Genomic DNA, 24,329 nt, shown 5'->3' with positions numbered 1-24,329 from the left:
TAATCCCATGCCTTTGGGAGGCTGAGGTGAATGGATTGCCTGAGCCCGCGGGTTCGAGACCCGCCTGGGCAGCAAGACATCATCTCTACAATAAATCAAAAAATCAGCCGGGCATGGTAGCGCGCACCTATAATTTCAGCTACTTGGAAGGCTGAGGCGGAAGGATCACCGGAGCCCAGCAGGTCGAGGCTGCGGTGGCCGGGAGCGGCCACTGCACTCCAGTCTGGGTGACAGTGTGAGACTCCAACTCAAAAAATAAATAAATAAAAATAAATAAATAAATACAATAATTAAAAGACAAAAGTAGTCAAAGTAGATTAAAAAAACAAGAAGACTCAACTGTATGTTGGCTACAAGAAACCCACGTTAAATATAAAGACACATATAAACTAAAAGCAAAATGATGAAGAAATGCCACGCTAATACTAATCAAAAGACAGGAGTAGCTTATTAATTTCAGAGTAGACCTCAGAACAAGAAAAGTTGTCAGGGATAAAGGACATTACATAATGACAAATGGGTCAATACTATAAGAAGGCATAATAATTCTGAATGTGTATATGCCTAACAAGAGAGTATCAAAATATGGCAGAAACTGATATAACTGTAAGGAGAAATAGATAAATATGCTATTATAGTTGTAGACTTCATCACCCCTCTGTCAGAAATGGGCAAATAAACAGGCAGAAAATCAGTAAGGACATAGTTGAACTCAATACTACCATCAATCAGCTAGATATAATTGTATCTAGAGACAATTTCATTCAACAACAGCAAACTACACATTCTTCTCAAGCCCACATGGAACATTCATCAAGATATACTACATTCAGGACCATAAAACATATCTTAGCAAACAATAAAAAATAGAAACCATACAATGTCTACTCTCAGACTACAATGGAATTAAACTAGAAATCAATAATAAAAGGATAGCTTGAAAAATCCCCTCAAATACGTGGGGATTAACAACACACTTTAAAATAATACATGGGTCAAAGAAGAAATCTCAAGAGAATTGTTTTTAATTTGAACTAAATGAAAGTGAAAATACAACTTATCAAAATGTGTCTGATGCCATGAAAGCAGTGCTTAAAGGAAAATTTATAGCATTGAGTGCATATATTTAGAAAAGGAGAAAGACTTCAGATCAATAATCTAAGTTGCTACCTTAGGAAACTAGAAAAAGAAAAACAAATTAAATCCAAAGTAAGTAGGGAAAAAAGAATAATACAAATTAGAGCAAAAATCAATGCAATAGAAAAGTAGAAAATCAATAGAGAAAATCAACAAAACCAAAAGTTGGCTTTTTGATAAGATCAATAATTTGATAATTATTCAATAATTGTGATCTTGGGTTAGGCAATGATTTCTTAGATATGACACAAAAAAGCACAAAGCATAAAAGAAAAAATTGGTAAATTGGACTTCATCAAAACTAACAACAGCTTTAAAAACGACACTGTTAAAAAAATAAAAAGACAAGTCACAGAATGGGAGACAATATTTTCAGAACACATATCTGATGAAGGATCTATATCCAGGGCATATAAAGAACACTCACAATCAATGAAAAAGACAAACAATCCAATAAAAACATAATGGGCAGAAGATTTGGACAGTTATTTCACTACTGAAGATATACAACCAAATTCAACAACACATTAAAGAAATCATTCACCATGATCAGATGAGACTTAACCCTGGGATGCAAGGATAATTCAGCATACACATATCTATAAATGTGATAAATCACAATAACAAAAAAGATTAAAAAACCATATGATCAGCTCAATAGATGTAGAAAAAGCATTTGACAAAATTCAACACCATTTCATGATTTAAAAGAAAACTCTCAACAGATTAGACATAGAAGGAATGTACTCAAAAGCACAGACAACAAAAGCATAAACAGACAAACGGGATTGTATCCAACTACAAAGCTTCTGCACAGTAAAGGAAACAATAACAAAGTGAAATGACAACCCACAGAGTGGGAAAAATATTTGCAAATCACATATCTGCTAAGGGGTTAATATCCAAAAAATGTAAGGAATCCAAATAACTCAACAGTATAAATAAATAGATAAATATATATAACTCAAATACACACTTCTCAAAAGAAAATACACAAATGACCAAAAGGTTCATGAAAAAATGCTCAACATCACTAATCATCAGGGAAATGCAAATTAAAACCACAATGAGATATCATCTCACACCTATGATCAAAAAGATGAAAGATATGTGTTAGCAAGGACGCAGAGAAAAGGGAACCCTTGTACACTGCCAGTGGAATGTAAATTGGCACAGTCATTATGGAATACAGTATGGAAGTTCCTCAAAAATCTAAAAATCGAACTGCTTTATGATCAACCAATCTTACTTCTGGGTATCTATCCAAATGATATGAAATCAGTACGTTGAAGAAATGACTGCACTTCCATATTCATTGCAGTGCTATTCACAATAGCCAATATATGAAATCAACCTAAGAAATACTATTCAGCTTTAAATGTTTAAAAAATCCTGTTATTTGAAACAATGTAGATAAACCTGAAGGACATTATGCTAAGTGAAATAACCCAGACACAAACTGCATGATCTAATTTACATGTACAACCTAAAAGAGTTGAACTCATAGAAGTAGAGAGTAGAATGACAAGCACCAGAGGCTGGGGGAAGGCGAGGGGGAGAAAAGAATGGGGAGTTGTTGGTCAAAGGGTACAAAGTTTAAGTCAGACAGAAGGAGTAAGTTTTGAGATCTAATGCACAACCTGGTGCATTCTATATTTCAAAATATACAATAATGTATTGTATATTTCAAAATAACTAAAATAATAATTTCAAATATCTCACCACAAAAAGATGAGGTGATAGATACATAAATTGTCTTGATCTAATCATCCAACATCGCATACATGTACCAAAATATTACATTAATCCCATATCCCATAAATGCATACAATTATGATTTGCCAATTTAAAAGAACATTAGTGTAAAAATAAACTTAAAAGAAGATACATAAATGGCCAACAAGCATGTGAAAAGATGCCCAACACCATTATTAATCAGGGAAGGACAAATTAAAACACAATGAGATACTACTACATAAATTACTAAAATTTAAAAGACTGACAATACCAACTGTTGAAGATTTGGAACAACTGGAACTCTTATACACTGCTGGTGGAATATAAGTTGGTACAACTACTTTGCAAAAACTATTTGGCAGCTTCTTATAACCATATAGCTATCCTATACATTTTTTTTTATTTCAATATCTTTCTTTAGTGGTTTTCAGTTACATGAATGAATTGTATAGTGAAGTCTGAGCTTTTAGTCACCTGAGGAGTATACACTGTACCCAATAGGTAATTTTTCGTCCTTCACTTGCTTCCCCCCTTCTAAATCTCCATGTCCATTGTATCATGTTGCTATAACAAATACTAAGAGTAAAATTACTGTCACCAGAACATAAAACAAGAAAGAATATTTCAAACTCACTTATGTAACTAATTAAATACAATATCTGGAGTATCTAAATTCTAAACAATACAATTTTCAAATGCATTAAAGATTTTTATAATCATCTTTAAAATATTTCTATAGAAACATAACTTTCTTAGAGTTAAACACAAAGTAAATATTGTATTCTTAACTTCAAAATATATGCTTTGGAATTCAAAACACTTATTTTAGAATAAACCACAGACCAAGCAATAAAATACTTATCCTCAAATAAAGACAGGAAGAATTCAAGATCCCATTAGTTTGAGATTAGATCAGATTAATTCTTTCAAAGTTTAGAAACTTTTCCTTTTTAAAGTGGTCATTCAGCACCCCTGAACAGACATACCCTTTAGCAAAACCCAATGTCATTCCAAATAAAGACTTCCATATACTAAGTTGGTGATCCAATAAGACTTCCCTTTCAGTCATCATGGTGTTAAAATGTAGTGAGTTGTGTAAAGGCACTATAAAAAGTACAGAGCTGGTGTCCACTATGATAACTTAAGGATTCTTTCAATGTTATGATAAAAGCAAAATCATTTGCCCTAAACACACTTCTTTCACTACAGACAGCTTTTACTATTTTCCCTTGAGTCACATAGCTTTCGTGTTTTATCACACCAATCATTTCAATATTAAATGAAATAGTCTTCCCTTTGGCAGAATATTATCATGGTCCTGTTTTACTTCCTTTATATATTTAAAGGAAGTATATAGAACACTGTTGAGTACAAGGTAGATTCTAATTAAACACCTGAGTGAATACTCCACAATATTCACTAAATTTTAACAAAACAATTTATTTCTTTTCAAATATTCTGAAATTCATACATTTCACTGAAGATGTGTTTTCTCTCCTGATTCTCACCAATATTCCTATTACCCAAGTTTTATATTTAATACATGCAAATGTGTAAATATTCATTCAATCTAGTCACTACTAGAAAACTAGATGTAAGATCAAACTGAATGCTTAAGGTTACTTTTAAGCAAATAAAGACTTCTGTGTTAGAAAGTATAACTATTTAAACTATCTTAAATTTCAAATTGTCAAGCACTATACAGACAAAATTGGACAGCTGAATACTACATCCACTTCCTTATTACAAAACTGCCCAGCCCCCAAAGAAAAGAAAAATCCCTAATGGGAGAATGGATAATTCCATTTCAAAGAAATTTTCAAATATGAAAACTGTTTCTCTATCAAGCTCTCAAACTATAGGAACAAATCCATTTAAAGCAGTCAACAAAATAATCTTTTTTGTTTCACTTGAATACATGAGTTTATTTACAGATGGGCATAATTACATGTGTTAGGGGTTTATGACCATAAGAAACGACAAGGCAAAGCCTCTGCCCTCTGGGAGCTCCTCTGAAGGGCTCCCAGGATGTTTCCACCCTGCATTTAGCAGGTGTCAAAGCAAGTCTTGTATGGTACAAGTTGTTTACCTGCCCACCTCTCCTCCTACATTGTAAAGTGATTGAAAAATATAGGCCACACAGTATTTTTTCTTGTAGCTCTTCTACAGCTAGCACACAGTCTTGCACTCAAAAAAGTACCCAATTTTCACTGACAGTGACTAAACAGTGACTGAAAAGTTGATGTAAATATATATATTAATATATAAAGATATACACACATACATATATACACATTACATATACATACATATATACAGATAGATAGACAGACAGATAGATAGATATGGAGAGAGAGAGAGGATTAGATGAACAAAAGATTATTTAAGCACGGAGAGAAACACAGGATTAGGGGCCTGACATTCTTTTAGAAGTAAAGAGGCACCTCACCTCCACAGTGATAGTCTGCAAGGAAAACTGCAAAAAAGCTTCTTTGCATTCAATATACTTTGAATCCACTTCAGCAATATAAGAAAGACTCAAATAAGACCCCCAAGAAGTTCTCCATGTTACACGGGAGAGAACATTTTGGTGTTAAAAAAAATTAAAAAAAAAAAAAAAAAACCTCTGAGCTGGGCACAGTGGCTCAAGCCTATAATCCCAGCACTTTGGGAGTGGGAGGCCGAGGTGAGGAGATTGCCTGAGTCTGCGGGTTCGAGAACTGCCTGGGCAACTTGGCGAGCCCTCATCTCTAAAATAAATCAAAAAATTAGTCAAGGAATGGTAGTGCGTGCCACTTCCCAGCCGGCTACTGGGAAGGTTAAGGCAGAAGGATCACCTAAGCCCCAGCAGGTCGACGCTGGGGTGGCTGTGAGCATGCCACTGCACTCCAGCCTAAGAAAGATTGAGACTCCAACTCCAAAAAAAAAAAAAGTTCTGGCCAAGCACGGTGGCTCACACCTGTAATCCCAACACTTTGGGAGGCTGAAGCAGGAGAATCACTTGAGCCCAGGAGTTTGAGACCAGCCTAGGTGACATAGCAAGACCTCGTCTCTACGAAAAACTTAGAAAAAAAAAATTAGCCAGGCATGGTGACACATGCCTGTAGTCCCAGCTACCTGGCAGGCTGAGGTGGGAGGATAGAGCCCCAGGAGGTTGAGGCTGTAGCGAGTCATACACTTTAACCTACGTGCCAAAGTGAGACCCTGTTTAAAAAAAAAAAAAAAAAAAAAAAAGGTTTGGGGTTTCTGGGGTTTTTTGGCCAGCATAAAGAGTAGAAATTGCTTCACTTAATGCATATTAGGAGCAACGCCACTGCATGAAAAAAACATATTCAATGTTAGTAAGAAAAAAAAAAAAAAGGTTAGGTTAGTACTGTTTTATGGTGTCTGACACTGAGATTTCCTTTACCAAGAGACTAGTTATGCTAAGTCTAGCAGTTGTACCTAGAAGCTTTGAACAAGTATGGCCAATCTGGGATCTTTTACAAAACCATTTGTTTTGCAGATTGTATCTTATTGCAGAATTAAGAGCTGATAAGAGATTAAAAATGCTTTGAAAAGTCTTGCTTGTTTTAAACCATTTTCTCAATACAATTAAACAATGGTTAATAATGGAAATATTAAGCCTAAAACTCCCATTATTCTTATCTGATACTGGAAAAAATTCTACTATTTACTGAGAAAAACAATTTTAAAGGAATATTAAGCAACTTAATAGGTCTATAATTCTAAGATTACAAAGCCTTTCCATTGTTTGTTTTCTGGGGCTTTTTGTTTGGTTTGAGTTTTCTTTTTGTTTTGTTTTAAAGATAGAATAAGCTATATCTTGGGTCTCTAATTAGAGATCACTGCCTAAAGAGTTAGTAAGGGTAAACATTTTGACAAGGACATAAACTAAACAAACATAACAGCAAGGTATCTCGCAGGGTCCTTTTCAACTTTAGGCCATTGATCAGATGTTATCAAATGAATGCAATTCTAGAATTTCAACCTGAGAGAACACAAGAATCTACAAAATATAGCTGGGTGCAGTGGCCCATGCCTGTAATCCCAGCACTTTGGGATAAAGAGAAGAGAGGATTACCTGAGCCCACAGATTGGAGACCAGCTGGGGCAACTTGGCGAAACCTTATCTCTACAGTAAATTAAAAAATTGACCAGGCATGGTGGCACGCGACTGTGGTTCCAGCTACTTCAAAGGCTGAGGCGGAAGGATCACCTGAGCCTGGCAGGTCGATGCTGTGGTGGCCATGAGCATGCCACTGCACTCCAGCCTATGTGATAGAGTGAGACTCAGACTCAAAAAATAAAAATACAGATGTTAAGATGAAAAAAAAAATTGTTCCCTACCAACAAGGTTTGTTGCCATATTTCTCAGACAGAAATCCTATAGGAGGAAATAATGGCCAAAGTTATGCATCTATTATTGAAATTGTTCACTGACCCTCCCATCTGGGAGTTATTTAAAGCCACATATTTTAAACAGGGCGCAGTGGCTCATGCCTGTAATGCCAGCACTTTGGGAGGCCAAAGAGAGAGGACTGCTTGAGCCCAGGTGTTTAAGACCAGCCTGGGCAACATAGCAAGACCAAATGTCTATACAAAATCAGAAAAAAATGGCTGGGCATGGTGGCATGCACCTGTAGTCCCAGCTACTCAGGATGCTGAGGCTGGAGGATTGTTGAGCTCAGGAATTTGAGACTGCGGTGCGCCATGATCCTGCCACAGTTCTCCAGCCTAAGCAAGAGACCCTGACTCAAAAAAAAAAACAAACCCATTTTTTAAAAGAGTAAGTGCCAAATAAAGGATCTGACCTTAGATGGCGACAACACCTGAATTTTTATCAGCATAAAAAAGATTCTCAGCTATATTACATAATTGACCAGACTGAATAACGTTTTCCTGATGACCAAGTTATGGTAACACATAGCAATTATAACATCCATCATATGAAGAAAAGAGTTGCTGAGATACCTACCTCACTTTCTGCAATCTGGCGTCTACCTTACCTCTTCTCCTGTAACTAACTGCTTTCCAAGATCCCAATTACCTTCCAGGACATCAAACACCATTTCAGTGCTTCAGCCCTCACTCTCTGACACTTTAGGAGCTTAGAATCTCATTCTATTCCACGGCTGATGCAAGCCTATGCAAATGACTCCTATATGAGCATTTCTAGTCCCAACTTCTCTCAAAATTTCTAGTCTAACCAAATGAACATCAGTCTGAATGCTTCACAACAATCTCAAACACTGCAAATCTTAAAAATCAAACTCTTTGGCCTTCTAAAATGAGCTCCTATTCCTCTGCTTCCTATTTTAATAGGCATTGCAAATGCCCAATTTTTCTGAATTAGAAGGCATCTTTGACTCCCCTCCTCCTTTGTCAGATGTCTTATTAGTTACCAAGTTCTGCTGATTCCTTGAGATCAGAAATCTAGTAGTGAAAGAAAATTGATCCAAACCAACGTTTGTCAGATACCAAAAGAAAAGGCCCCAATATACTGTACATGCTTTGAAAGGGAGAAATAAGGAGATATAACACACCAGGAATCTAGACAGGATGGATCCATAAGGGCACGAGAAAATAAAAGTTAGAGATCTAATCATGGTGATAATAAAACTAAGAGCTGTCACTTACTGAGTTCTTCCTAAATGCCTGGTACCTTACCTAAGGACTTTATATAATTTTATTCTTATCTAAAGTCTATTACAAGCCTGTAGGGTAGATATTATTATTTATGACCATTAATGTCCCCTTGAAAATTAAGGACATTGAGCCTCAAAGACTGGCCCAAGATCACTCAGGCAGATGTGAACCTAAGTACAGTGAATTGCTTAACTATTATGCTAAAATTGTTTTCACTGTGTTTAAGTGTGTATGCCTTTTCTCTCCTGCTAGACAATAAGCTCCGGGGTGGGGGGGGCAGTATCATGTCTGGTTCATTTCTATATCCTCCAGAATAACTAGCACAGTGTCTATCACATAGTCGGGTCCCCAAAATGTTTGCTGAATGAGTAAATAAAATCTGCTTATGCAATATAGTCTATTTGCATCTAAACCATATAGAACCAGAACATTTGTGGTTTAAAAAAATTTTTTGGTGAGATTTTTCTTTTGGCTGTCATTACTCTTCTCTGTTCCTTCCCACAAAAATCAAACAAATCTACTGTCTTAATTTATACACAAGTCTAAGTCAATGAACCAAGTAGAAAATTCTGTGAGATCTGAGACAATTCCCCACCCCCAATATCTCCCTCTTTCCCAACAACTGATTGACCTTTATTTTTTTACTCTGAATTTGATCTCTTTCTAGGATGTTTGAGACCTCAAAAACGTCCTAGTATAAATGGGTTACTATTATATTTTTGTTTTGTTTTTGGTTTTTTTTTAGAGAGAGGAACAACTAGGAATATATGCTATACCACAATCCAGTTTAAAAATTTCAATTACATAACAGGTGGAACTAAAACGTGCTTTAAATCGATATTCACAAAAACGGGAAAAAGACATAGTCCCTACTCACAAAATTACCTATTGCAAAGTTGTTTCATCATATCCCCTTGAGTATATCAATAGCATAAAAAGTTTCAAGGCTAAGAGAGATCCACAAATGTTTGCTGGTGTTTTAAAATAATGTTGGAATAAGTGATGAAAGTTACACACACAATTTACCAGAGATTAATGAACTAGCACAAGCAGAAAGGGTTTTTTCTTTTTAAATCCATCTTGTCATAAAGACACTGTTCTCAGACTTGAACAACAAACAAAACAGCTCTTCTTTATTATCCAGTAAGTACGTAAGAGAAAAGGTCTTAGTTAATCTCATAAATAGTTAATTACTTTGTTCAAGAAGTACTTCACATTTGTGCCTAAATGCAGAAACATACTGATCTAATTAAAATACACTATAGTTATATATTTTTATTTGACAAAGAGATGCTCTCTCTTTTAACTAAGATTTTTGTTTCTACTAATGGTGATTATTCTAATAAAGGATAGAAAAAGTGTATATATCCATTTTATAGCCATACATAACTTGTTGAATTGGACATGATTCATCACTTTAAGATTTCACAAGTGTCTACTCAATTCACTCAAGTAAATTAAATATCACTTTTTCTGACAAATCTGTAAAAGAAATCAGACAAAAACTAAACGCTATAATGTTGTAATTGCATTTAAACTAAAATTCTGTCTCTGAATTATAACTAATCAATATTAAGAAAGAACATTTTTATCTCCACATCTCTGAGGTCTGCAAAAATAAAAGAACACTTTTGGTAGGATTTACTACATCAAGCCTTCTGGAGGAAATTAAGGTTTCCAGAGGAGCAATTTTTAATTATGCTTTAATAAAGTCTACCCTAGCAAATTAAAAATTAATATTTTTGTGTCAAAACAAACCCAAGAAGACTTAACTATTTTCAAGGATTTCTAATTTATCAAAAAAACCTATAAGTTAAAATAATCACTTGCAATTTTAAAAAGATTTATGTGAAAGTTGTGTATTTAGTTAGGAATTACATCATGTCAGAAAACAGACAAATGAAAGACAAGTCAAGGGTTGCCAAAACTCCCAGTTTAAAGTTGCAAATTGCTAAGGTTTTAAAGCATAGCCACAGGCTAATTGCCCAAAGACCTGCTGCCTATTGACATGTGTGGAGGACTGGAGTTAATAGCAGGGCATGTCAATTTACTACAGGCAGCTCATGGTGTGACATTTTGACAAAAGAACTGGATCAAGTTACAGCCTATTCCTATTATCACCACAGTCTAGATTTATAGTTTCCAACACTGGCCCTACAAGAAATAATGGAAATGATGACAACAACAATCCCCACTAGACAACAGACTGCAGAAAAGCATGCAATAAACCACAATCTAAAGTGACCAGAAAACTAGACATCCCTGACAATACCTCAAACATGAGGCAGGTGTCAGCAAATTACCCATTTAAATATTTCTACAACTTCTCAAAATTTCAACACAAGAAAATCTCAAATCAGAGTCTCTAAAGTAATCTAAAACCAAGCAATATAGAGATGTATTTATTACTGAGTACTATATCTGAATTCTTTTAATGACCATCAAGATACTGTGTTTCATTTGAAAAGATTTATGAAACTCTACAAAATTAGTTAAAAATTAAATACTGATTACATTACTTTTCAAATAACATTAAAGTGTATCAAAAATACTCCAAATGATACTTTTTAAAATCTTTCAAAAGAAAAAAAAGTTCATAGCAAAGTACACATGTTTTCAACTGTACTCAGAGAGGAAGAGGACTGAAGAGAAGAAACTAATTCAGTGTTTAACTTAAAAATAAATATATAATCAAATCTTAAACCAGCTAAACCTGATGAAAGGTGGGAAAAGCGACCAAATGTTAACAAAAAACAAGGAAGTTGCCAATAAATGTGCTTAAAAAAACTATGGCTACAAGCTACATACCAAACAAATGGAGCTGTTTGTCTGGAATTCAGCACCAGTTAATCCTTATGAGAAACAGAGGTTGAAAAAGTCAAATATGCATTCCAAAGACAAGCAAAGAGAGTCCCACCAACTTTTCACTGAAAAAAGAAGGCATCCTCAAGGTAAGCCCTAGAATTTTAATATAGCTGTCCCTTCTGAAGTTTAACAATGGCACATTATCACAAAAGGTGGACACTCTCTTTCAGCTCTTACAACAATTTGCTCCTATAAACTTAGGAAGGGGCAGAACCACAGCCATAAACACGGGTCACAAGTAGTAGATAGTCAAATGCTCTCTATCTTCAAATGTTTCCCAGGTCTTTCTTTACTCACACAAAGACTCAAGAAGCTTATTCTTTTAACTCTTTAAATAAGGTATTCATCGAGCCTAGGTCACATGATTATGAAATTAAAATGAATAGCACCATCATATACACTGCTACAGGAGCTTCAAATATTTCACTTTTCACACAATAAGATACTTCAATTTCTTATAGTAAAATCTTTCCATCATATGCCAAAATAATGAAAGTAAGAGAGAGGTTTAGGGATATATGTTTAGAAGAAATCACTTAGCATAAAAATCACCAGGTTTTCTTATATTAGACAACACAAAGACAAAATAAGCAAAAATGCTTTACTATGAAAACCAAAAATATATATATATATACATTTCAAATTTTAGATGATTTCTGAAATTTTTTTCAAGTTATTCCACTTTGAGAACCAGCACCTCTGCTATCTTTTAATAAAGGTGATGCTACCACTATAGTAAAGGCATTTCTTAGGTTACCAAAGCCCAAGCTACTTAAAGCCTGGAAAACATACTTACCACTAAATTATACCCGTATTTATTTAATAATATAAATTAATTATGCCATTTTAATCCAAGATAAATGGTAGTGGTTTCTTTCATCAATTTCCCCAAGACAAAGGAATCACAAATATTAAGTCCTAAAGTCAGGGAAGGGTTAACTCTTTCAAAATCACCATTTGGCATGTTCAAAATTTCCAGGTTTTTGGTACCTGAAATCAACAAATTCTAAGATATTATGTAGTAATTCTCAGATGTTAATCATTATTCAAAAATTCTTAGAGGTACTTGATTTGTCTACTACAAACCACAAAGCACCTTCTGGCAAAGACTGCCCAAACTTCACACTACAACTCACAGCTTTAAAGCTGACAGCTGGCAGAACTCACTTTGTCCTTATCTTGTATATCCTTAAAAAAATAGGAATATGGGCTGGGCGTGGGGGCTCAAGCCTGTAATCCCAGCACTTTGGGAGGCCAAGGCAAGGGGACTGCCTGAGCACAAGGGTTCGAGAACAGCCTGGGCAACTTGGTGGGCCCTCATCTCTACAATAAAAATCAAAAAAATTAGCCAGGCGTGGTAGCAAGTACTTGTAGTTCCGGCTACTTAGAAAGCTAAGGTGGAAGGATCGCCTAAGCCCAGCAGGTCGACTGGGGTGGCTGTGCGCATGCATGCCACTGCACTCCAGCCTGGGTGACAGAGTGAGACTCCAACTCAAAAAAAAAAAATAGGAATATGAATATAAGGAGACAGTGAGACTCCCCTGGGAGAGGGTAGCTAGTAGAGAAGATGACCTCAGATTTCCATTCACAACTGGAATGACAACAGAGCTGACATAAAGGGGGGGTGGCAGACAGGAAAAAAACAGAAAAATAAAACACCTAGAGGTGACTAATAACTCAAATAGCAGAGTTGCATCCACCAGTGTTACAGTTACTGAAGTTACAACAGTCATTTCTATTAACTCAGAGAGGCAGTAAAAATATTCAAGTGAAACTTTCCTCTCCCATCTCTAAGAGCTCAAATTAAAATTGGGATTTGGATCTACATTAAATGGAACAAGGGGCTACATCATTTTCATTCAAAAGACTCAGTATTTACTCAGTCTTTTCACGGCACTATACTATCATCAATTATTTGTCAGTGAGACAGCTAAGGATTACCCTGACCATTTCACTGATGCGGAAACAGACACCAACAGCAAAGGGAACAGGGGCAGGAAGAGGGGTGATAGGAAGCATCTGGGAGGAACAGGCAGGCAGCTAAAAAGGAACAAGCCCAAAAGAAAATGAGAGTCACATCTGGTTTATAGCTGACCATTACAACCCTTATTTGTTATTTTTGAGCTCGTAGATTTCTGAAATATATTGAAAAAACAAAGTGCTTTAAAATATCCATCAGTTAAAATCTAATTACAGCCTAAACTACTTGGTCATAAAAGTGAAGTTGCTTAGCTTAAAAAAAAAAAAAACAAAAAAAAAAACTCAATCTCCAGAGCGCATACTAATTTCAGTTTATACCAGCAACTCATTTTTTCACTCAAGCATAATCAGTATGTTATCTATTTAACTCAGAAAATAATATCTTAAAAATGCATAGCTTCATATAATCATAACAGAAAAGTCACAAAGTTAACATCACATAAGTCAGAAATCATTTACAGTCACATCCAGAATTTTGTTTAAAGAATTATGACAAAAAGACTGACTTCCTGAGTTTGTCCTTTAAATAAACGGAATACTCGTACATTTATACTGATTTTCTTAGTTATAACCTTGAAATTTTCAGGAAAAAACTAATAGTAAAAGCCTTAAACACCCAGAAACTAGCATACATAGGCTCTGAATAAATATGCGTTGCACTCCATACTAAAGACCGCACAAGTGCTTAATAAAGATGTGTTGGCGGAACCATAAATCAAAAGGACTGACCAACTGCTTCATGAGAAAAATTGATGCCACCTCTTTCGACTAACCCCAATGCTTTTTGTACATATTATGACACTATCAACTTTAAAGTATCCTCACACATAATGCAGTATAGTTACATTACTCATTTTTCCAAACTATCAATTCCAAAGCAAATCAGGTTCTCTGGGATAAACAAGTATACATCCTTAACAAACTCATAAGGTTGCACGACATATACAAACAGTGCCAAAAAATGTATACGCATTATAAGAAAGGAAAAACTATATTAAAACTGTAATACTCAGTATATACTGACGGCAAAAGATGAATACAAGTCATGTTTGACTTCTGCAATTACAAGAGGTGCTCAAAGTGGTTACCATCAACATCCAGACACTTCTGATCAAATGAACATTTTTTGGCAACCCCAGTATAAAATTTATTCAAAAATTTCCTAGCCATCTTAAATGGTGTTTGACTAAGTTTAAAAAACAATTATATCAAACTGTTTTAAAAGTTATGGATAAAGTTATAGCAAAACAAATACAAAGCATTGGGTGAGTGCTCATAAACTCATTCTCAAAATACCAATTGGGCTCATATACAAAAGCTTATTTTCACGTTTCTCCCATTAAATACACAAAACCACAGTCTGGAAGCACATTCATCATTGGAAATAAGTTATTTAATGTGTAATTAAGAAAAGGAAAAGGCAAAATTGTCACTATTGAAAAACATTTCCAGGCACTGTTATTGCAAAGAATTAAATGTGTCTATAAACTATTATTATAAAACAACTGCCCGTTACAGAAGTTGTACTCCATAAATGTTGTATATCTTATAATATTCTTCTGTTAAAGCAGAAATACGAATCGCTATTGGAGCATTAAAATGCAGCATCTGCAGTCGTTCAGGAAACAATCTGATAGTTTAATAAATCATTTGATCATAAGCAAGTCATCTTCCCTGCCTCAGTTTCCCCCAACTAACGGATTCACTTTATAGAGACGCTCTAAAGTCACCTTATAGGTAAGTCATAAATGCTAATCTTCGAATTCTTTAAATAAGAGGCAAATTTGAAATTGTAATCGCATTTTGTGATATACGACAAATGTTTAACAACCTTTACAAAAAAATCAATAGTCTTAAACGGGAACCCATAAGTAAATACCTATGCTGCCCAAACATCTTGAGGGGGGAAAGCCGAGTAACAGTTCAGCCCTTAAAGCTATGAATAACCTCAAGGCGCAATCGACCAAATTCACCTATACTCTTCTCCCTCTGGCTTCTCACACTTGGATGGAGCATAAGCACCATCCAGGAGGAAAAATCGAGAAAGGTAAGGAACGATCTCGCGCAGTTTCTGGATGAAAGCAGCATTGATCCCTAGACTCTGTCAGGCCGCTAGAACACAGCGAACGCGGCCGCCTCGCGGCCCCTCTGGAAACTTGGAACCCCGCCACGCGCCCCGAATCGCCCCAGACCGGCCGCTCCCTCCTGTCCCGCTTCACCCTAACGAAGAGACACCGGCGCCCTCAGCCCCCGCCACGATCCCCGCGGCGCACACCTGGCACGGGGACCCGCGCCTGCACGCCGCCATCGGCGCATCCCTTCCCGGCTGACGTTTCCCTCCCAAACTCCAAAAGTTACCTCACAAGTCCCCAGAAAGGGCGCGGACCCGTCTCCACCTAGACCACGCAAAGTCACTCCTGATCCTCTGCCCCACCGCCCACCCGCAACGCCCCCGGACCCCAGCACTGCCCTTACCCACGGTGGGGAGGCTGCCGTCCGCGCGTCCGGTGAGGCGGCGGTTGGAAGATAACCCAGGCGCCCGAACACCGAGGGCGGGACGGGCCCGTGGGCAGACGAAGAGGCCCCGAGGGAGCTCGAGGGGAGGCGCGAAAACGACCGAGGGCGGACCGCGGAGGGCGCTACGTGGGGCAGGGGAGCCGTAGCCTCGGGGGTGAGGCCGCCTGGGGGCCGAGCTGAGGCAAGATCCCGGCGGGACTGTAAGGGGGCGTTCCTCGCGCGGGACACGCCACCAAGGACTTTCCCCGCCCGCCCCTGGACAACGGTCAGGACCCGGGAGCCACAGCTCCGTCTCTCCGCTCCTTTCGGGGCCCGGAAGCACCACACACCTCAGATCAACTTGGTGAAAGCAACAAAGTTCTGTCACACTGGTCCCGCGAACCGGCACCGAGCTTCACACCGCAGCCGCCATGTTTGAGAAGCCGCGCGCGGAGCCGCGCATGCCCCGCAACTGCCACAGCGGCCCCGCCCCCCTCGCGGCTGGTCCGCGTGCCCTGCGGTTGCCACGAGCACGCCCTCTGACCTCTGCGGCATGCGATACCCGAGCCCGTGTGCACGGGCGCGAGCGCGGGAAATGGCAGGTCGCGAGACATCCCAAGCCAGAGAAAGCCCTTGGCTGTTTTACTTCATACCCGCCACACCCCCGCCCCCCCCCCAAAAAAAACAGCCGCAGTCCACGCTCCCAAGGCCCTGGTGGGCCCCTAAATGGGATCCTGGGTTCGGCATCAAGTTCCATCCCGGAACCCCCTCCCCTTCGCCATCGACTTCGAATCCCAGCCACCACCCCTGGCCACGCACCAGGAAAGCAAACGCTTCCTTAGGAACTCGGGCAAGTTCGAGGAGCAGGGAAAAAGCTGCTCGTCACAGCAGCTTGAGCAAAGCCACTCCTTCGCGAGTCGCAGCGTATTCCTCGAAACAGCTTTTTTTTTTTTTTTCCTCTAAGCGTTTTTGCCATGCATTCCCCTCCCAGCTTCACTTTCTGCATTTATTCGTTCTTCTAAACCCAGGCTTGAGCTAACGGGAACTAGATTAACCCGCAGGAGGAAATCATCTGCTCAGACTCGGGAGCACCCCGAGTGCGTTTTGGGAGTCCCCTCTGCCCGTTCCCTCTCCCCCGGGACGGAACCCATAGCACAAGTGGAAGTCGCACCTAAAAAGGTGGCAGCATAAAAATAGCCTTAAAATGGCCCGCGAATCTCTCAGCACAAATTGCAGCAAACAGAAAGCCAGAGAAAAACATATGTCCCTCGTTGTGAACTTAGGTATAAGCTGATTTCAAACTTTGAAAAACAAAAAGTGTACTATGTTCGCCCAAAATAATGCATTGGTAGGCCTTATCTCTAAAATCTTTCCCAAGCTGGGTGTAAGTTTTCCATCTGTGATCGCCTTATCTTAGTGTATAGAGCATCATATTCTTTTAAAATCAGAATTTGGAAATAGGAGCCTAAAACTAAAAACAAATGGGCCGGGCGCAGTGGCTCACATTTGTAACCCCAGCACTTTGGGAGGCCGAGGTGGGAGGATCGCTTGACACCAGGAGTTCGAGACCAGCCTGGGTAACATAGCGAGACCTCATCTCTACAAAAAAAATCAAAAAAATTAGCGAGGCATAGTGGCACATGCCTGCAGTCCCATTAAAGAGGCTAGAGGTTGTGATAAGCTGTGATTGTGCCACTGCCCTCCAGTCTAGGTGACAGAGTAAGACCCTGACTCAAAAAAAAAGAAAGAAAGAAAGAAAGAAAGCCCCTGCTGAATATATCCATTGTCTACAGAACAGAATAAAATTATTTTCATTCTCAACTTCTGCAGTCTTAAAAGCCAAATTAAAGTGTTTTTAATTGCTTCTAAACGTTGGTGAGTGGCACAAAACCAAATTGATCTGATTGTTCTTGAACCCTTTAAAAATGAAATAATAAATGTTAATGCAAAATTAAAGGTGAAAATAGACTAGGTCAATGATATGCAAATATTTGCTCCTATCAATTGTATTATATATATTACACAGGAGAGATTATTGAAATGATCTAAGATGAGGTTTCAAAAATGTTTTTAAAAGCTAGAAAGAGATCTTTAACAAAAATAAATCAAACAGATTTAATCTTAGCAAGCCCTTATTATGGTTAAAGGCAGGGCTGAGGGAGACTTAAATTCTCAATTAGTGGCCACTACCTTGCAAATTCCAATACAATGGAAATGTTTTAAATTCAACTCTATATTTTATATATGAAAGATTTGGCTTATCATGTATACCTCTTTTACATCTATGGACCCTTTATTCAATTGTAGGAATGCTACTGTGATTGCTAAATTGCCTGTCTCACTCATGCCTGCTCTACATTCCGTATTTTTGTTTTTAACATGAAACTACTAAAGCCCTTACTCTAAAAATGTAATTTACATTATCTATAGAACAATACCTTCTTGATTACTATATTCATCAAAGGATTTATAGAAGTGATGCTTTGTTATATTAAATATGAGTTATTGACAATTATGACAACAGCTACCATTTCTTGAGTACCTACTGTGTGCTGAGAATCACGCTAATCTCTTTAGAGACAAATTTCCAATATTAGCAATATTCTTTTCTATGGAGTAGGTACTCTTATTCCCATTTTACAGATGAGGAAAATTAATATTACATAGCAAATAAGTGGCATAGTTAGCTTCTGAACATATATTCAAATATTTCCTAACTATCCCTTCCACCCTTTTATCTTACACTACGTATATAAACTTCCAATAATTATTATTTGATTTATTTACATCCTGCTTTTTCCCTTTTGTCAAAATAAATTTGAGACTGCTTTTTAATAATGTTAACATAGGTTAGAACATCACTGCATATAGTAGGGATTTGGTAAATAATTGTTGAATGAGTGAATAGATGAATGGATGAACTACTAGCTACTATTACGATGTTCAACTAAATTTGCCTAGAAAACATGAAAATAAGGAGACTTTGAACTGAAAGAGTAACAAAAGAACTAAGGCTGGTGAAATCCAAGTTTTCATGATTTATTTTTCATACCTCAGGTTTGTTCCTATAGCTCTCCTAACTTGGCCTAAAACCTGTGACAACCTTAAAAATACATCACCCCACCCAGTCCATGTTAGGGCAAAACAATTCTATATCCCAAGTATGTTTGATTACTTCCTTTTGTACCTTCCTTTGGAGTTTAATATTAATCAAACAATGAAAAGGTAATCTTCTTTCTTAGATAAACAAGTTTAATCTAGATTTTCATCAATCCACATTGAAACAATGTTTGCACACATACAATTAACTTTTTAGGATTAGTGAGGACTCCCTCTAGTTTTCCCACTCCATGTGCTTTTCTCCCTGAAACCCAGAAGCTGAGCCAATCCTGGCAAAGACTAGAGATTTAAGGTATAACTAGCAAAATCATCATACATATTTTCACCTTAGTGAAATAATCCATATAGTGAGAATTAAATCACTAATTAAGTAGTAATGGGGTTGATAGGCATCTTTAATTTTTGTTTATCTTTTATTTTTTATATTTATCTTTTTTACCAACATCTTCAGATCCTTGTTTCTAATAAATTGCCCTTTTTTCCTCATTAAACCAAGAGCACATATCAGTAAGATAAAAATTGGTTTTAGTATTGTTATTGTTGGTTGCTATAAACCTCTTTTCCTAGCTTCAAAATCGTAGCTTTCCTGGAAAAAGATCAAGATGTGAAGTCTGTGATTGGAAGACAGAGAAGCTAGTCTTACAGGAAGGCAATGCATTGGAGTGAAAGGAGAACATGGTTATGGGCATGACAGGAGCCCCAAGCTCTTGTCTGAAATTTCAAGACTATCCTCTACTATCTAGCTATATTCTTTTGAATCTTTCCATGCCTCCAGTTTTTTTTTAATGGAGGTAATAAAATCTGCTACCTTACTTCACAGATGAGAAAGTACTATTTAAATCTACCAGAAAACCATGGTTTTTGCTTAATAGGACCCCACACTTTTTAAAAATTACTCTTTTTTTAAAGATTTGAGGCACAATTCAGGATTAGATATACAAGTGATCATCATGCAGGTGAAGTTTGGGCCTCCCTTTGGACCTCACTTTACCTGGTTTGAGAGCAGTTATCCTTATTAATGTTAATGTTACGTCCTCCCACCCCCACCCCGCCCCAGCAGTTTCTGGCCACTGCCAATCCCTTTCTTATATTATTATGGTAAATGTTCAGGGTCCACTTGTGAGTGAGAACATGTGGTACTCTGTTCTTTGTTTCTGTAATAGATCACTGAGTATTATAGACTGTAAATCCATTTAAGTTGCTACAAAGTCCATAATTTTGTCCTTCCTTATGGCTGTGTAATATTCCATCATGTATATGTGTCACATTTTTTATACAGTCCAGTTTCCATGGGCAGCACAGTGGGTCCATGTTTTTGCTATTGTAAATAGTACTCCAATAAATATGCATGTGCAGGTATCTTTTTTGTAGAATGATTTAAGTTCCTCCAGGTATATTCCCATAAGGGGGGTTGCTGGGTCATATGAAAGGTCAATTTCTAGTTCTCTTAATAATCGCCACACTTTTCCATAGAGGTTGAACTAGTTTGCATTCCCACCAGCAGTGTAGAAGTGTTCCCTTTTCTCTGCATCCTCGCCAGCATCTTTTGTTTTTTTGTTTTATTAATGATGGTCATTCTTACTGGAGTTAGGTGGTATCTCAATGAAGTTTTGATTTGCATTTATCTGATGATTAGTGAGGATAAGCAAAATGAAATTACATTAGTCTTTTACCGACAAAGTGTATTATACCTAAGCTGACTTTGGCCAACTCAAGTATTTTATATGCTGTGAAAACTGGCATAACCTCAATGAACACTACACCACACTTAACCATTATCACATTCACTTAGTCCTTCATCCAATAATTTATTGAATGTTGGTGCCACTCTGCTAGAAGTGAGGATACCAAGATAAATATGACAATTTGAATACTCTAAAAGTGTACACTCGGTCCAAAGAAAAGAGACAGAGAGACAGACAGACAGATGTGTGTTTTAAGATCTTCAGAACTATGATTTATTTATTTATTTATTTATTTATATTTAGTTTTTATTGACAGCTAGACATGATGTACTGAATAAAAGGTACCCAGCACTAATCCTTACAGAGGTTGCTGCTCATGGGTTTTGCCTGTTGCTAATTTTGGAGGCAGGGGTTAGTCTTTTGAAGTTAAATTTTAAAATACTTTTTATAATGAATTTTTCAAATTAATAAAAATTACTTTTCTTTTTTTAAACATTTTTTATTTTAAAATTGTGGAGTACAATTCAGGGTTAGGTATACAAATATTCATTGTGCAGGTACCCCCTTCCCCAAGCAGTTTCCCACTACAGCCAATCCCACCTCTCCACCCTCCCCATACCCCCGCAGTTTCCTGCTACTGTCATTCCTTTTCTTATGGTATTATAATAGTTGTTCAAGGACCGCTTATGAATGAGAACATATGATACTCAGTTCTTTGTTTCTGTGAAAGATCACTCAGTATTATAGACTCTAAGTTCATCCAGGTTGCTGCAAAGTTCATGATTTTGTTCTTCTTTATGGCTGCATAATATTCCATTGTGTATATGTACCACATTTTTTATCCAGTTCTCTTTTGATGGGCAGCACAGTTGGTTCCATGTTCTTGCTGTTGTGAACAATGCTGCAATAAACATACAATGCAAGTATCTTTTTTGTAGAGTGATTTGAGTTCTTCTGGTTATATTCCCAGTAAGGGGATTGCGGGGTCATATGGAAGGTCAACTTTTAGAACTTTTAGGAATTGTCACACTGTTTTCCACAGAGGCTGTACTAGTTTACACTCCCACCAACAGTATAGAAGTGTTCCCTTTTCACCATATCCTCTCCAGCATCCGTTATTTTTTGAGTTATTGATGAATCATCTCTAAATGAATCAGAGACCTAAACGTAAAACCTCAAACTATAATAACCTTAGAAAATGTAGGAGACACTCTTATGGTAATTGGAACTGGCAACCAATTCCTGATCAAAACCCCAAGTGCCCATGCCATAAGAGATAAGATAGACAAGTGGGATCTTATCAAACTGACAAGCTTCTGCAAAGCCAAAGAAACCATTAAGCGAGCAGGGAAACAGTCCACAGAATGGGAAAAAATATTTGCCAACTCTATGTCTGACAAAGGCCTAACATCTAGGATCTATAAGGAACTCAAACGTGCTGAAAAGAAAAAAAACAAACAGCCCCATTACAAAGTGGGCAAAAGCTATGAATAGACAGTTCTCAAAAGAAGACATATGAAGCCGGGCTTGGTGGCTCAGCCTGTAATCCCAGTGCTTTGGGAGGCCGAGGTGAGTGGATTGCCTGAGCCTGCGGGTTTGAGACCCGCCTGGGCAACTTGGCGAGACCTCATCTCTACAATAAATGCCCCCATCCCCCCCAAAAAAACCAGCCGGGCGTAGTAGCACGTGCCTGTAATTCCAGCTACTCGGAAGGTTGAGGCAGAAGGTTTGCTGGAGCCCAGCGGGTTGAGGCTGCAGTGGCTGGGAGCATGTCGCCAGTCTGGGCGACGGAGTGAGACTCCAACTCAAAAAAAAAAGAAAGAAAGAAAACACACGAGCAGCCAACAGATACATGAAAAAAAATGTTCAGCCTCACTAGTCATTAAAGAAATGCAAATTAAAACTGCACTGAGATACTACCTAACTCCAGTCAGAACTAGGATTTATTACCACATCATATCAAACATTTTTAGAAGTACCCATATCATATAATACTGTATAACTAGATAAATGCAGTTGGCCAGCTGACAACTAGTGCTTTGGACATTTAATTAAAACATTTATTAATTTTGATGGTACACTTTTTGTGCTGGTTAATCCCCTTTTGAATCATTTCTTCCTCCTTTCCCCATCCCATTCTTCTAGGACCTCCATTCTGCCAGTGGCAGTGGCGGTGGTAGTGGATCTGCAGTGACAGCTCTTGGCAGGGGCTCCTCTTCAGTAACATGAGGGGGTGAGGGGAGAAGCAGGCACATCTTCCAGCTTCTCCCCTTCCCTGGTTTCTTTAGCACATGCATTTTTCTTCTGTTTGTTTGCTTCTGTCTTGCCAAAAAAGCAAAAAATAAAGCAAACAATCAATAAATAGAAATTGATTGGAAAGGCAGAAAGTCAAGCTAGCATAGGCAATACAGAAAATAGGAGACAACAGTATCTGACAAAACAAAGGGTATAATTTGAGGAGGGGAGGTTCAAGAAAACTGGAAAAGAGGACACAGGGAAGCAAAATGATGGATAGAAGCAGTCACCTGTCTGCTCTTGAACACAAAGATGAGAAAGAGTCTAGGAGATGGCAAACAACACTTGTTGCTCTATGAAGCACATCGTGTTTTTTACTCCTTGACTGGTTCAATTCACTGTCTTTCTGTTCTTTATACATATCAATGTCTTTGCTGATTTAGCATTTCCACTTTCCTGGGACCTTGAATTATTAGTTTCCCTTCTAGCCCCTGTCTTACCTGAGCTGGACTTCTTTGGTCTACTCCTGTCCCAGTGCCAGCTTGAAGAATAGTCCCTCTCACCTCAGTCCTGACAATACTTTCAGTCTGATTACTACCACTAGGTGAATCCAACTTGCAAAGAAATACAAATTAAAACAGCACTGAGATACCACCTAACTCTAGTCAGAACTAGGATTTATTACCACATCTTTCATCATATCAAACATAGGTTTTTGGAAGTCTTTTATGTTATGACACTTAGACTTTATTTTTTCGTGTATGTATAAATTTGTGTGTGTTTAATTTTTAAAATACATAAAAGTAGAATAGTATATTGAACTCCTATGCACCCATCACTCAGTCCCAACAATCAGGGCCAATCCTGCCCATAGACATCTCTCTCCATTCTCCCCACTCCCCTATTATTATTATTATTATCATCATTATCATTATTATTGTTAGAGTCTGGGCTGGTTGCATTACTACCACTAGGTGAATCCAGTTTGGATTTCACCAACCCAGGTCTTTGGAAGTCTCTTATGTTATAACACTTAGACTTAACTATTTTACTCTTTTGTCCAGGCTGGAGTGCAGTGGCATGATCACGGCTCACCATAGCCTCTGACTCCTGAACTCAAGCAATCCTCCTGCCTCAGCCTCCCAAGTAGCTGAGACTACAGATGCGTGCACCACTACATCTGACTCATTTTTTCTTTCTTTTTTTAATTTATTTTTTACTTTTATTTATTTATTTATTGTGGAGACAAGGTCTTGCTATGTTGCCCAGGATGGTCTTGAACTCCTGGGCTCAAATGATCTTCCCATCTCCAATTACCAAAGTGCTGGGATTACAGGTGTGAGCCACCCTGCCTGGCCTATTTTGAAACAAATTCTAGACATAATATCATATATTAGATAAACATTTCATTATGTATCTTTAAAA

General features: G+C 37.7%; 1 protein-coding gene across 1 annotated transcript in view; it reads right to left on the bottom strand.

Annotated features, from left to right (window-relative positions):
• The window catches only part of LOC103267901 (sex comb on midleg-like protein 2), a 48,523-nt gene extending 31,817 nt beyond the window's left edge, over positions 1-16,706 (bottom strand). The window contains exon 1 of the mRNA XM_021716229.1: positions 16,684-16,706. The gene's annotated coding sequence lies outside the window, so the exon portion shown is untranslated. The remainder of the gene's footprint in view (positions 1-16,683) is intronic.
• Between the last annotated feature and the right edge of the window lie 7,623 nt (positions 16,707-24,329).

This window comes from Carlito syrichta, unplaced genomic scaffold (assembly GCF_000164805.1).
Source record: "Carlito syrichta isolate Samal-C Ts95f unplaced genomic scaffold, Tarsius_syrichta-2.0.1 Scaffold308488, whole genome shotgun sequence".
NCBI lineage: Eukaryota > Metazoa > Chordata > Mammalia > Primates > Tarsiidae > Carlito > Carlito syrichta.
This window is presented reverse-complemented; position numbering and strand designations above follow the sequence as displayed.